This window comes from Euphorbia lathyris, chromosome 9, assembly GCF_963576675.1.
Source record: "Euphorbia lathyris chromosome 9, ddEupLath1.1, whole genome shotgun sequence".
Classification (NCBI taxonomy): domain Eukaryota; kingdom Viridiplantae; phylum Streptophyta; class Magnoliopsida; order Malpighiales; family Euphorbiaceae; genus Euphorbia; species Euphorbia lathyris.
The window spans coordinates 20,466,211-20,480,202 of NC_088918.1; the positions used below are offsets into that span (position 1 = coordinate 20,466,211).

The 13,992-nt window shown below is 34.4% G+C and overlaps 1 long non-coding RNA gene across 1 annotated transcript; it reads left to right on the plus strand.

Annotated features, from left to right (window-relative positions):
* The first annotated feature begins 5,743 nt into the window (after positions 1-5,743).
* LOC136205382 (uncharacterized) lies at positions 5,744-8,152 on the plus strand. The gene is made up of 3 exons (XR_010675923.1): positions 5,744-5,933; positions 6,445-6,593; positions 6,682-8,152. It is a non-coding gene; the product is annotated as an uncharacterized lncRNA (long non-coding RNA).
* The last annotated feature ends 5,840 nt before the right edge of the window (positions 8,153-13,992 follow it).

Here is a 13,992-nt window from a genome sequence, read left to right on the forward strand (position 1 = left end):
TAAATAATATAAATTAAACTAAAATTAATAAAATTTTAAATAATATAAATTTTAAAAACCCACGTGGGCGTAAGGGAATCACGCCCGAACCATTGTTCGGGCGTATGAGCATCACGCCCTGCCAATGGTTCGGGCGTGATATCACCACGCCCTCCCTGCGGTTCGGACGTATAAGTATCACGCCCTCCCTGCGGTTCGGGCGTATGGCTATCACGCCCTCACCATTGTTAGGGCGTGATGGGCGTGATACTCATACGCCCGACCTGCGATTCCGGCGAATTCCAAAAAAAACAACACAGATTCGTTATGAGCTCGAATTCAACGAAATAAAGCGGTGAATCTTACCACTTTATCTTTTCCTTTACGTCTTCTGTCGCCATCCATGATTCGGCTCAATGTGTTGTCCGGATTTGATCAAAAAACGTTTAGGGTTCTTGAGAGGTTTTGGATTTTTTGAAATTTAGTCCAAAGGGTATTTCGGTCAATTCTAGGGGCTAGAGGTGGGAATTAGTGGCTAGATTTAGTAACCCACTAAAAAAACAGAAAAATGAGTTATATAAATGTAAAACAAAATTCAAAAGTGGTTTAAAGATGTAATTTCCTCCTGATTAAATGGGTAATTAAGGCTGAAATCTAGTTGATGGCTGGCATACTATTTCACAATGGCCTAACTCATTGCAATAGACAAAGCCCATTTCATTTCTTTAAGAATATAATTCCTTGGGCTCCCAGGCCTTTAATTTTAGGGGAATTTACATAGGAATTCAAATTTTATAAATTATTTACAAGTTTGTAAAAGAATATTATGAATTATGTCAAATAGGTAGTTAACGAATTTAAATAGACAGTTAACGAATTTATATGCCCATTTTACTAACTAACCCACTTAGAAGTTTGACATTTCCAAGATAAAGATTCCTATTTTTGATATATCACTAATTTTAATATCAATATTGATTAAACAATAAATATCATTATATTTATGAATTTTGTGTAAAGAACCCATTAATTTTTTGTTTATTTGAGATCCGGTTTTAGTGTTTTAATTGAGGGTCAAATACATGAATATCATAATTAAATACAAAATTACAATTAAGTCATATTACCAAACTTAATTTTTAATATATCATTATTTTCTATATATTATCATTTTACACCATAATTTAAAGAATCTAGAATCCAATTCATAAATTATAAACTCTAGAAAATATATTCTAGACTTCTAATTTTTAAAATATATTAAAAGTACTAATTTTACTAGTTTGACATAATGTAAAATTATGACTTGATATAGTTGTAAATAATTTTTAAAAGATGAATTTTTGTGTAATTTTTCCTTTAATTGATTGCAGGCATTTTATTATCTACACAGAGAAAATGGTTAATTAATTATAAGGTCTTTTAATTTCTCTCACTAAATGAGTCAATTTCTCGTATTAAATAACTCATATTAATATATGCTATTATTATTATTATTATTATTATTATTATTATCCGTATTTAGTTTCCACTTAGTCAAGATGATTTTGTACACCTAAATCTCGGTTCGTTAGATAGGAAACATGGTTCCGTTTGCATTCTGGTGGAACTATCGATTTGTAGGGTTCAATATGGCACATCAAATCCTATGCCTAAGATCAGGAGAGTAGGAGAAGAGTGTACAAGGAGCTATCCCGCACAGGGCTCCAAATTTAAGGAGGCCCAATTTTTATTATTATACAAATTTAAATAAATTATTGTTATTAATTATTATGTGAAAAATTAAGTGAATGTTAATTTATCCATAAAATTAACGCTATAAGAGTCTTAAGGGGCCCAATTTTTTTATTGTTATTATACAATATCTAATTTAATTATTTAATTATATTTATAATGTTAAAAATCAAGTTAAAAGTATTTTGGTGTTTCATTTTGTAGAAACATTATTATTATATGAAATTATTAATTTTTTTTAATGAATATTGTACAATTTTCTTTTCATTTAGTACAGAGCCACAAAAATGTTTAACATGCTGCCTAAGACAATGTCTTCCTAAGGTCCATGTTTCTAACCACCAAATGATGTTAAGGCGTATTCAATACACTTAACTTTTACCTCACGAAGATAATCCAATACCTGACTTTTGCACGACCCATATTTTGATGATCTATGCCTTGTCAAGGTTCGAGTGTGGAAATCATTTACCGAATTTAATGTTTTGGGACTATTAATTCATCGTTAATTAGCAACTTATATGGTTCAAGTACATATCACATTATGAAATTGCAATAGATAAAACATAAAATGTGACATGGACTTTTAATTACAACCTAGTTGTAAAAATTCTATAACTTATAATTAAGGCTTCCTTAATTCGATGAGACCCACCACGACGACTAAGATTCTTCTTCGTTTGTGCTTGGATTTTGAATTTCTTCTTGAATTACATAAAATTGAAAAACAATTTATATCCTAAAAAAGTAATGTCACGTCCGTATCTAAATTTCTAGAATTTATATCTTGATAGTAATATATATTATAATTATTAGGTGTGTGATTTTTATTTGGTGTTATAGGAAAAGTTTGGAGTTAATTTGATGGTTTTAGGTGTAAATTAAAAGTTTAGAGTAATTTTAAAAAGATTATATAAAGATGGAGGATCAAACTTGAATTTTTCCAAATTTGCATATATATTGAGAACGAATGCGTGATGATGAGCATCATCTTCATCTTTTTTTTTCTTTTTCTTGTTTTCTCTGCCTCTTCGTCATTTTTATCGTTTTTGAACCGTTTCTCCACCGTTTCTTTGATTTACGGAGATTCGACCATCTGAATCACTCGAAATTGAAACCATAGCATCTTTATGCTTAGATCTAAGTCCTAACCGAAGAGTTTTTGAGTTTCGGCAGTGTTTGGAGGAAAACGTCTTAGACAGAATTTAGAGGAGAATTGAACGAGTGTGTTTTCTTCAATTAATAGCCAATGTAAGTAACTATCAACTATATTTTGAGTTTTATATATATAGATATATATATAATCAAAGAAGTTTCAGAAATTGATTTTGATATAAGGTTTTACGATTGATTACAAGTTGGTTTGATAAAACATTTATTTGATTACAAGTTGGTTTGATAAAAGATTTATTTTATTATGAAATGGTTTGATGAAACATTAAGTTTTGAGTATATTTGAGAAGGTTTTGATTAAATCCCTTTATAAAGGTATATATGTAGCTATGTTAAGTAAAGTTGGTTTTTATAACTGATAGTTTCTTATTGAGATTTTTGTCTCACGTTTTTAAATGTTTTAATGTTTTTAGGTGAGAAAGTACAGGATATAGAGAAGGTTACCCACCATTTAGGCGAGATTTGGAAGTGGCTGCTTATTGTTAGAATTATGGTTAGAACTTTGATATTCCAATTGTAATATAATATGATATTGGGATAAATTGAAGACTCCTAAGTATTGATTATGACATTTCTATTTCACGCCCGATGCCGATTGAGATCGTTTAGGGTCGGGTGTGACAAGTAAATACGAAAATACAAATCGCACGTATATTGTATTTAATTGTAAAACCCAATAGAAATGCAAAAGCCCATATGATGCACCCAATTAAAATCACACATAAACATTTGTTTCCAACAAAAATCCATAATATCTCCCGATCAACCATTAATCAATTTCATCTAATAAAATTATTCAAATATGTTACTGGAACAAGTCGTGCCTTACCTTGTTCCTAGTAAAATTCTTTTCTCGAGAATCTATCTCGATTGAAATCAAAACTTTGAAAAATAAAATTTGAAAATATTTTAAAATTTTATTAATCCAATTAACAAATAAATTGAAAAATCTACTGATTTCATGTTCAATATACGTTTTGGACAATAGTTTTGAATTTGGTATTTCTCAGATCAGCGGTGACCAGCCCACTGTCCTAAAAAGGGCCAGGAGTGGGCCGAGCCTGTTCATGAGGCCCATAGCCTTAACTGTATAGTCTGATTAAATGGAATAAGCAGCCGTCTCCCTTCAATCCAAAATTAAATGAAAATCGGCCCAAAAAGCATATATAACACAAAATTAATCCATTAAAACCGTTTTAATTACACCTGGTAATTTTCGTGTTCGTATCGTGTTCGTATCGTGTCAGATTTCGGATTCATGTCAAAACCTGAAACACGAACACTACACGAAAACGTTTCGTGTCACAAAATAAAAAACACGAACACGACATGCTCTTGACACGGTAAACACGACACGACACGAATTTTTTACACAATCAATTAAATTGACACGATTTGACCTGCTAACACGACCTAACATGCTCAACACGACCTGTCTAACACGACCCGACCTGTCATTCCAAATATTTTGAATTTTATTTCAAATTCATAATTTGAAAAATTAAAACCTAATAAGTTAAGATAATTATTACAAACAATCTGAAATATGTTCAAATTTTTAGAAAAAGGATTTTCCTATTAAATACCTTTACATTTCCGAACCCTAAAATCATAAGGGTATATTTGTAATTAAATTTCAAGTTAGTTTCGTGTTTTCGGGTTGACACGAACACGATACAAAAATTAACGTGTCATTTCGTGTCGTGTCAACTTTTATGTTGTATCATAAAACCATAAACACTAACACTAAAAAAGTGTGTCGTGTTCGTGTCGTGTCATCGGGTCGTGTGTCGCTTTGCCGGGTCTAGTTTTAATCCGATTTTAAGCATACAAGAACGCTCTGATACCACTATTAGGTTTGGGTTTCCTGCATATAAAAACGATGCAGAAAACATTTTCTCATAAATAATAAAAATCAGGAACAACATGTATCTTTAAAAAGGAATTAAGATTGCTTACCATTCTTATTGGAACGCGATCACGTTGAAGCGAGACAAGGAGCTGTAAAGCAAACTCTCTCTACCGTCACGCACATGAAAGTGACAACTAAATCCTTAGTGTGGTAGCACCTTCTTTAGATGGTTACAATGTTTTTAATTTTAAATTTTCTGATTAAATATCTTCAATATAATTGATGTTTGGAAGGTCTGAACAGACTGTTAAATAACAGTCAAATCAATATTTTTAAATTTTCGATAATGGTAGGCTAAAATTGATTTTGGTTAGAAATATTAGGTTTAAATTTATACTATTTTATACCTTGGAGCTAAATAACAACTTTCTAAAATTAAACAGTGTAGTTTAAAGATTAATTGTTTAGAATTAAATTAAAATTATAAAAATATAGGGATTAGTTCGAAATTTTTTCTGTTACAATTTTGAAAATCATTTTTCGCTTGTTTTGATATTTTTTTAAATAAAATATAAGTATAACTGACAGTTAGTCCACCGGTTCTAATCAATTTTTTTAAATAATTATTTATTTTTATTATGAAATCGGTAGTTAATTTATCAGTTTCTTTACAAAATAAAACACGTAGAAAAACTAACAAAGATTTACAATGGATGAATAAAATTTTAAACTAAAATCTATAGGACCTGTTTGTTTTACCTACTGTTTTGCTGTTCCTGTTATGGTTTGTTGTTCCTGTCGTAAAAGACTGTTTTTACAAAAGACAAGAATTCTCTGCTTTTGTAAAACTAAAGGCCTAAAACAAAATTTTGATAAAAACTCCAAATGAAGGCAAAATCCCATTATATTATTACAAGGATTTTTTTTTTAAGAAAAAAGATTCTAATAAATGGTTAATTATAGAAAATAATAGTAGTAAAATAGTGTGAATGAGGATGAGTTGGATTTTGGTCTTTCTGAATTGCTCACATGCATGAACTGAACCCACCAACCACCTCAAACAAATTCCTAAATAAAGCCTAAAAGTTTGAGACTTTCACTGTCAGAAGCTGAACCCTATTCTTCTCTTACTTACGTTCTTCTTCAATTGTGCATTTGTAGAGACTGTGTGAGAGAGTGAACCCTAATTTTACTGGTTAGTTCTTTCTTCTTCTTCTTGAATTGTGCATTTCGTTTCTTTTCCGTTAATGTTTAAAGCATCCTGGTTTATTTTTCAAGTTGGATTTGAATTGGTTCAACATGTTTTTTTTTTTTTTATGGAAACCTAGTTTTCAATTCGAATTGTCTGTTCATTTTATGTTGCCGGATCCTTAATTGACTGCTTGTATTCTTCATTTTATGGATCCCTTATCAAGGGTGGTTCTTCAATTTTACTGGCATGTAACTTTTGTTTGATTGTTCTTGGTTTTATTTTTCTAGTTGGATTTGAATTTAGGAAAATTTTCGTTTTTCAATTTTCTGATCATCATTTTATGTTAAGAATCCTTGATTTTATGGATTCCCTCTCAAGGATGTACGCATAGGCGGAGCTAGGGTACACAGCTGCCGGAGCACCAGCCCGCCCTTCCCTGTTGCACGAATTAGTCTGCAACAAATGGGTTTTCATTTTCTGTTTTAATGAAGATGATAATTGTTTTCTCGTGTAGATTTTATCCTTAATTGGCCGAGCTAGGGGACACAGCCGCCTGATTGGATTTAACTACTTCATACATGCTCCGATACTGGTTCCTTGACATCTTGCAATCAGTTGAACTGGTTCCTTGACATCCTGCTCCGATACTCAGTACATCCAAGGGTAAAACTACTTCATATGATATTCGAATTTTTATACTCACATGTTCAAATGTTTCCGTTTACTAAATTATGTTGCTTTCTTATTGCAGACTGATCCGCGGAATTTCAATCACAGAGGCTTTAGGAATCACTTGCTCTTACATCATCAACTTACAATGGCAAGTGATGACCACCATGTTCTAATCTACTTCGTTACACCCGAATTTACTTCGGGCCTCATATAAAAGCGGAGGCTGCACAAGTTAATTTTTCAACGAGAAGCCGAAGGCCTCCCGAGATATACCTCAGATCAAGTAGCTGGTATTGGTATACGAGAATGGAAGAAGTTGAGTAACTATGGTTACTTTGGGGGATCAGCCTCTTGCCGAGTACGGTCTATTTCCGGACCTCTTTCCTCCCAAGCTGTATCCTCTATGGGAGGTGGAAAGAAATTGTAAGATCATTGACAACATAGTGGGAGTTCTCTCTCACGTTTAACCTGCCGGGTTCTGTTGATCCTTGGCAGTTTGGAGGTAACTTCACTAATGAAATGCTGTCTGAATCTGCAAAGATTGCAGAAGCTAGTAACAACTCAGATGATAAATGTATATCTCCTGAGGGTGTAGAGAGTGACTTGCACTCACGTTGGTTGTCTATGTAACTATAGGAGTCCGATGTGAGAATGAGGAAGCTCTGGTCATGAGGGCAAGGGATAAGTGGATCACAGGAAATGTGGCGTTGGAGGAGCCATTGAGGGAAACTGGAGAAGGTGAGGAAGTGAAGCCATGGCTTAGACACAGCTTTGCATCGGACTAGGTATTTCAGAGGTAAACGAGAAAAGATATCCATTGTGATTTCTTCAGGAAGGTTTTTAAATGAAAAAGCCATATCTGAAACAAGAAGATTATGGAAGTGATGAAATGGTGAGTGAGGTTGATGAAGGTGGCAGGAACATTATATAATGAAAATGAAAGAATACATTACATTTATTAGAAAAAGAAAAAGAAAAGGGTAAGTTCACGTATGAAATCTTTACATGTATCAAGATTTCATTCATCTCACCGTTATGTGGCTTGCATCAGTGAGAAATCAGTTTTGTTTGCCCCATCATAGGAAAGGCAGAGTGTCGGGTTCGTCCACGAGAATGGAAGAAGTCGAGCATGTGTACGATTATGCTCTCCGAAAGGCAGACAAATCTCTCTCAATGAAGTTAAGTCAGCTGCACCTGCACCAGTTCTTTCATGGCACTACGGTTACTTTGGGGGTCAGCCTTCTGCCAAATACCGTCTATTTCCGGACCTCGTTCCTCCAAGCTGATCCTCTATAGGAGGTGGAAAGAAATTGTTAAGATCATTGATAACTAGTGCTAATCAAATTCAGAAGATATGTGATTCTTCTAGCCTCAAACAATCTTCTGGTGATTTGAACATGATATTTTCCCCCTCACAATGCAAAAAGCCTTCCTTGAGTCGGTGCTTTAACATTGAATTATGTAATTGGAGAAAACAAATTGCTTATCTTTTGCTTAATGCTTGTTACTGTTATTTCAAATATGCTAATTAAGTTGGAGTTATAGGTGAATATTCTAATCATATTCTGTCACGTTGCTAATCTTTGTTCCATGTGCTTTCCAGTTACACTTCAGGGCTCAACAAACAAATTAACAAACTATCTCTAATATTCACTTATCCCATCTCATGTGATGAACTCAGCTAAGTCTTGCACCATATATATGAAGCTTTAACTTGACTTAAAAAAAACCTATTAGTTTTCAGAGATGTCTTATTAACAATCTGAACTTATTTAAAGTAATCTATTGGCTTTATGAATTGATTTGAAGTGACTTATTGGTTTCGTATATTTAGTTAAAGTGATCAGTGTTTTAACTTGTCTAAATTTTCTTTTATACTGTCACGTAGTAAAAGAGGGTTAATTATGTTACATTAATCAATTTAGGAGATAGGTTAAAATACATTACTTCCCTCTTGGATTAAGAGTTTTTATTAAGGAAACTTATTATCATAAGGATTTTATATAAATTCCCGTTTTGTTTTCAGTGGTGGCGTATGTTGCACGGACACTCAGTGAGTAGCGGAAAGTAATAAGAACACAAGAACATGTTACGAATAGTTTATTTGCGCACGAATGTACCTATCGATAACCTTCAAATTAATAAAACTTTAGAAAAAACAAAACATGTTTATTGAATATCAAAAGCTCCATAAAACATTCGAAATTATTTCTTAATTTTTTTTATTGCATTTTTTTTTAATAATGATAGGGACGATACTTGGTTATGGCTGACATCCTAACGAGGTTGGCACCCCAGCCGCTAACCAAGCAAACCCGAATGAATAAATAAATTAAAAATTAAAAAGTTTATACAAGGAGAGAGAAAGGAAAGCAGAAAAAATGAGAAGCTATGAAACACGAAAATGACAAACATTGCGAATGTCATTAAGAATAAAAGAATGGCAAAAAGCTGGTGCCCCGGGCCACCAGGAGATGTCCGGAGATGTGATCCCTATTTTGCTAAAGCATCCGCCGCCCGATTACCCTCTCTGTAAATATGAGTTACTGCAATAGTCATGCCCGACCATTGTGTGAGACAATTCAACCAAGCTTGGCGGATATTCCACGGGACAGCCACTGAGCGGGACCTCAGAAGATTCACGGCGTATATTGAGTCTGAATCGATCCATAAGCAATGCCAGCCTTTCTCCCACGCAATATCCACCGCAAAGATGATCGCCTGTAACTCCGCCAAGTATGCAAACGAATCGGGGATTGAGAAGGCAAAACAACCTCTAGCGAAGCCCCCATGAGTGCGAAAAATGCCTCCTGTGCCAGCCGGTCCTGGCTTTCCTAACGCTGAAACCATGCCGGAGCACCAGCCAGCCCGTCCGTAACCACTCCTCTCCTAAAGGGTTGTTCACCCGTCCCTGTTGCAGGAATTAGTCTGCAACAAATGTGTTTTCATTTTCTGTTTTGATTAACTTTTACCTTGCAACTATACACTAATGAAGATGATAATGGTTTTCTTGTGTAGATTTTATCCTTAATTGGCCGTGCTGCCTGCTTGGATTTAACTGGTTCCTTGACATCCTGATCCGAGACTCAGCTCATTACATCCAAGGGTAAAACTGCTTGGATTTAAATGTTCATATGTTTCCGTTTACTAAATTATGTTGCTTACTTATTGCAGACTGATCCCGGGAATTTCAACCACAGAGGTTTTAGGAATCACTTGCTCTTGCATCATCGATTTACAATGGCAAGTGATGACCATCATGTTCTTCTCTACTTCGTCACACCCGAATTTACTTCGGGCCTCATATAAAAGCGGAGGCCACACAAGTTAATTTTTCAACGAGAAGCCCTTAAGGCCTCCCGAAATGTGCCTCAGATCAAGTAGCTGGTTCGTTCACGAGAATGGAAGAAGTCGAATAATTATGCTCTCCGAAAGGAAGACAAATCTCTCTCAATGAAGTTAAGTCAGCTGCACCTGCACCAGTTCTTTCATGGCACTACGGTTACTTTGGGGGTCAGTCTCCTGCCAAATACCGTCTATTTCCGGACCTCGTTTCTCCAAGCTGATCCTCTATAGGAGGTGGAAAGAAATTGTTAAGATCATTGATAACTAGTGCTAATCAAATTCAGAAGATATGTGATTCTTCTAGCCTCAAACAATCTTCTGGTGATTTGAACATGATATTTTCCCCTCAGAATGCAATACTTCAAATATGCAAATTAAGTTGGAGTTATATGTGAATATTTTAATCATAATCTGTTACGTTGCTACATTGTCATTTAACTAGAAACTCAAATTCATATAGCTAAACATCTTTGTTCCATGTGCTTTCCAGTTACACTTCAGGGCTCAACAAACAATAATACAAACTATCTCTAATATGTGTGATGCGAACTCGGCTAAGTCTTGCACCATATAACAACCTTTAACTTGACATAAAAAAACCCGATTAGTTTCCAAAGATGTCTTATTAGCAACCCGAATTTACTTAAAATAATCTATTGGCCTTGTAAATTGACTTGCAGTGACTTATTGGTTTCGTATATTTGGTTAAAGTGATCGGTGTTTCAATTTGTCTAAATTTTCTTTTATACTGCCACGTAGTAATAGAGGGTTAATTATGTTATATTAACCAAGTTAAGAGAGTCAATCGATTTTTTTAGGTTAAATTTAAGGCAGTCTTAATGTATTGAACCTTTTTCTTTTATTTTTGAAAAACTATGTTTGAAGCTAAATGGGTAAATGGTGATTTATAAGAGATGCTTTATAAAAATAGCCTACTTTTTCTTAGATTTAGAATTCATGATTATTTTACTCAAGATGATCTCCTCTCTTTGGATACACACATTTTAATTACACAATTATAGCCATGCTTATTTCAAGAAAACTGCTAATAGTTTGGTCAAGACACTCGAACCTTAGAACATTTAAAGTATCAAAATACATTACTTCCCTCTTGGATTAAGAGTTTTATTAAGGAAACTTATTATCATAAGGATTTTATGTAAATTCTCGTTTTGTTTTCAGTGGTGGTGTATGGTGCACGGCCACTCAGTGAGTAAAGTAATAAGAACACAAGAACATGTTAGGAATAGTTGATTTGCATACGAATGTACTTATCGATAACCTTCAAATTAATAGAACTTTAGAAAAAACAAAATATGTTTATTGAATATCAAAAGCTCCGTAAAACATTCGAAATTATTTCTTAATTATTTTTTTTTGTAATGATAGGGACGATTTATGACTGATATCCCAACGAGGTTGGCACCCCAACCGCTAACCAAGCAAACCCGAATGAATAAATAAATTAAAAATTAAAAAGTTTATACAACAGGAGAGAGAGAAAGGAAAGCAGAAGAAAATGAGAAGCTATGAAACATGAAAATGACAAACATTGCGAATGCCATCAAGAATAAAAGAATGGCAAAAAGCCGGTGTCGCAGGCCACCAAAGATGTCCGGAGATGTGATCCCGTATTTTGCTAAAGCATCTGTCACCCGATTACCCTCTCTGTAAATATGAGTTACTGTAATAGTCATGCCCGAGCATTGTGTGAGACACTTCAACCAAGCTTAGCGGATATTCCACGGGATAGCCACTAGGCGGGACCTTAGAAGATTCACGGCGTATGTTGAGTCTGATTCGATCCATAAGCAATGCCAGCCTTTCTCCCACGCAATATCCACCGCAAAGATGATCGCCTGTAATTCCGCCAAGTATGCAAACGAATTGGGGATTGAGAAGGCAAAACAACCTCTAGCGAAGCCCCTGTGAGTGCGAAAAATGCCTCCTGTGCCAGTCGGTCCTGGCTTTTCTAACGCTGAACCATCTGTATTCACCTTTAACAATCTTAGGGCAGAGCTCTTCAACGAACAACAATTATATTTGGTGTCGGTGGTGGCCTGGGTGCGACGTGAAGCTACCCGAGAATGTCCGAGTCTATCCTAGAGTTGCAGTGGCCATTGATGACGCTGTTTGACTCCCGAATAAAGAGCCGTAGCGAGATAATGGAACTTTGGATTGAAGGGAGTTCTGAATCGAAGATGGCCTTGTTTCTCCTTCGCCATATATTAGCCAAGTGCAGCTGACTACTGCTGTGCGCCAGAGACCTCTAACCTGCGTGCCAAAGCTGTAATCACAAAGGTTAGAAAAAAAGGTGTAAAAAATACATACTGTTAGGCATGGTTTTCTTAAATAGCAAAACAAAACCCTAAAACTGATTCCTTAACGAAATATGTAAAGACTAAAAAAGGAAAAATGCATAAACGTCCAAAAAATAATAAATTGCATTTCAGATGTTTAGATGAATGAAGTTTACTGTACAAGGAAAAACATCATCGCGAACAATGAGTTTTGTCATTGATCCATTTCCATCCAAAATAGGGCCTGAAACCGCACAATGAAATGAAACTCAAAATTTGGTATTTACAAATTTGGAGCCAAATTTGGCATTGCATTAACTTTTTTTTATAAAATTGCTCCATGAATTTGGAAGCTAATTCTATTTTTTAATAAGAATCTGGGATGAGGAAGTATGTTAGCCTGACATCTCGACTAGGTCGGCATCCTAGGCCTTCACAACCGCCAACTCCTTATATTGAATAAAAAATTATATATACAAAAGGTTAGGAGAAACGAATATGAAAAATGTTGCAACGATCATTAAAAATAAAAGACGAGCAAAAGGTAGGTGCTGAAGGCCACCAAGTGATGCCTGCGGAGGTGGAGCCGAATTTTGCTAAGGCGTCGGCCACCTGGTTTCCTTCATGAAAGATATGTGAAATCATAATGTTCATGTCCCTACAATGAGATAAGGATCTAAGCCAATCTTGTAGAACCGTCCAAAGGACTGCCGTAGAGTGTCGTTTCAGCAAATTAACTACAAAAGTAGAGTTCGATTCAATCCACAGGTTCCGCCATTCTTTCTCCCATGCCAAATCGATAGCTAAAATCACCGCTTTAAGTTCAGCGATGTGTGCGTTAGAGTTTGTAATAGGAAATGCAAAACAACCCTTCAGGAAGCCTCTGTAGTTTCTGAAAATTATGCATGAGCTCGCTGTTCCTAGAGATACGGGAAGCTAGTTCTTCAACTGCATTATTTTCCTCGAGGTGAAAAGAATCTGGGGGGGCCTCGACCCAACTTTTTGGGAATATAACAGATGCCTTTGGTTTTAAAGCGAGAACCTTCAAGTGTCTCTAACATTGAAGAACGGGCCCTTCGATCCACCAAAATTTGCTAACATAGAAAACAAAAGATAGCTAAAGAAATATTTGTAATAAAAATGTAATATTATTGATTAATAATAAAAAAATTCAGTTTCATTTATTAATCGTATATTCTTGTACTTTAATTATTTTACCGTTCCTTATCATAAATTGTTGTTTTTAGAAACGTGTTGTATTTCAACTATAAATTTCTTAAAAACCATCTTGATCAAAATTAACACTTTAATTTTAATATTTGACATTTACAATTTACGAACCGAACTATAAACGCATGAGAGCATTTAATTAATTAATAAGACAAGATTTATTATTAATTAATTTAAAATTATATTTTATTAATTAATAAATCTCGTCTTATTATTATCCTAAATTGATAACAAGGATATTGAAATTTGTGGTTTCACACCTCAAATCTTTGTCTTTATTTGGATCGTCTGAGAGCATTTCATTAGTCCATATGATGTGAGGCATTCAGCTTACCGTTATATAAAGATCAAGCTGTAGATAGATATGGATGCAAATCTTAAATGCATTAGGGAATGCCTTAAGTTCTTCTTTTATTATTTAGATTTTATCTTGATCTGAGGTATAATAGAGGGATCCGAAACTAAGAATGTCGACTTGTGCTTGGATATGTTTTCTATGGATTCCATTTCTAAAC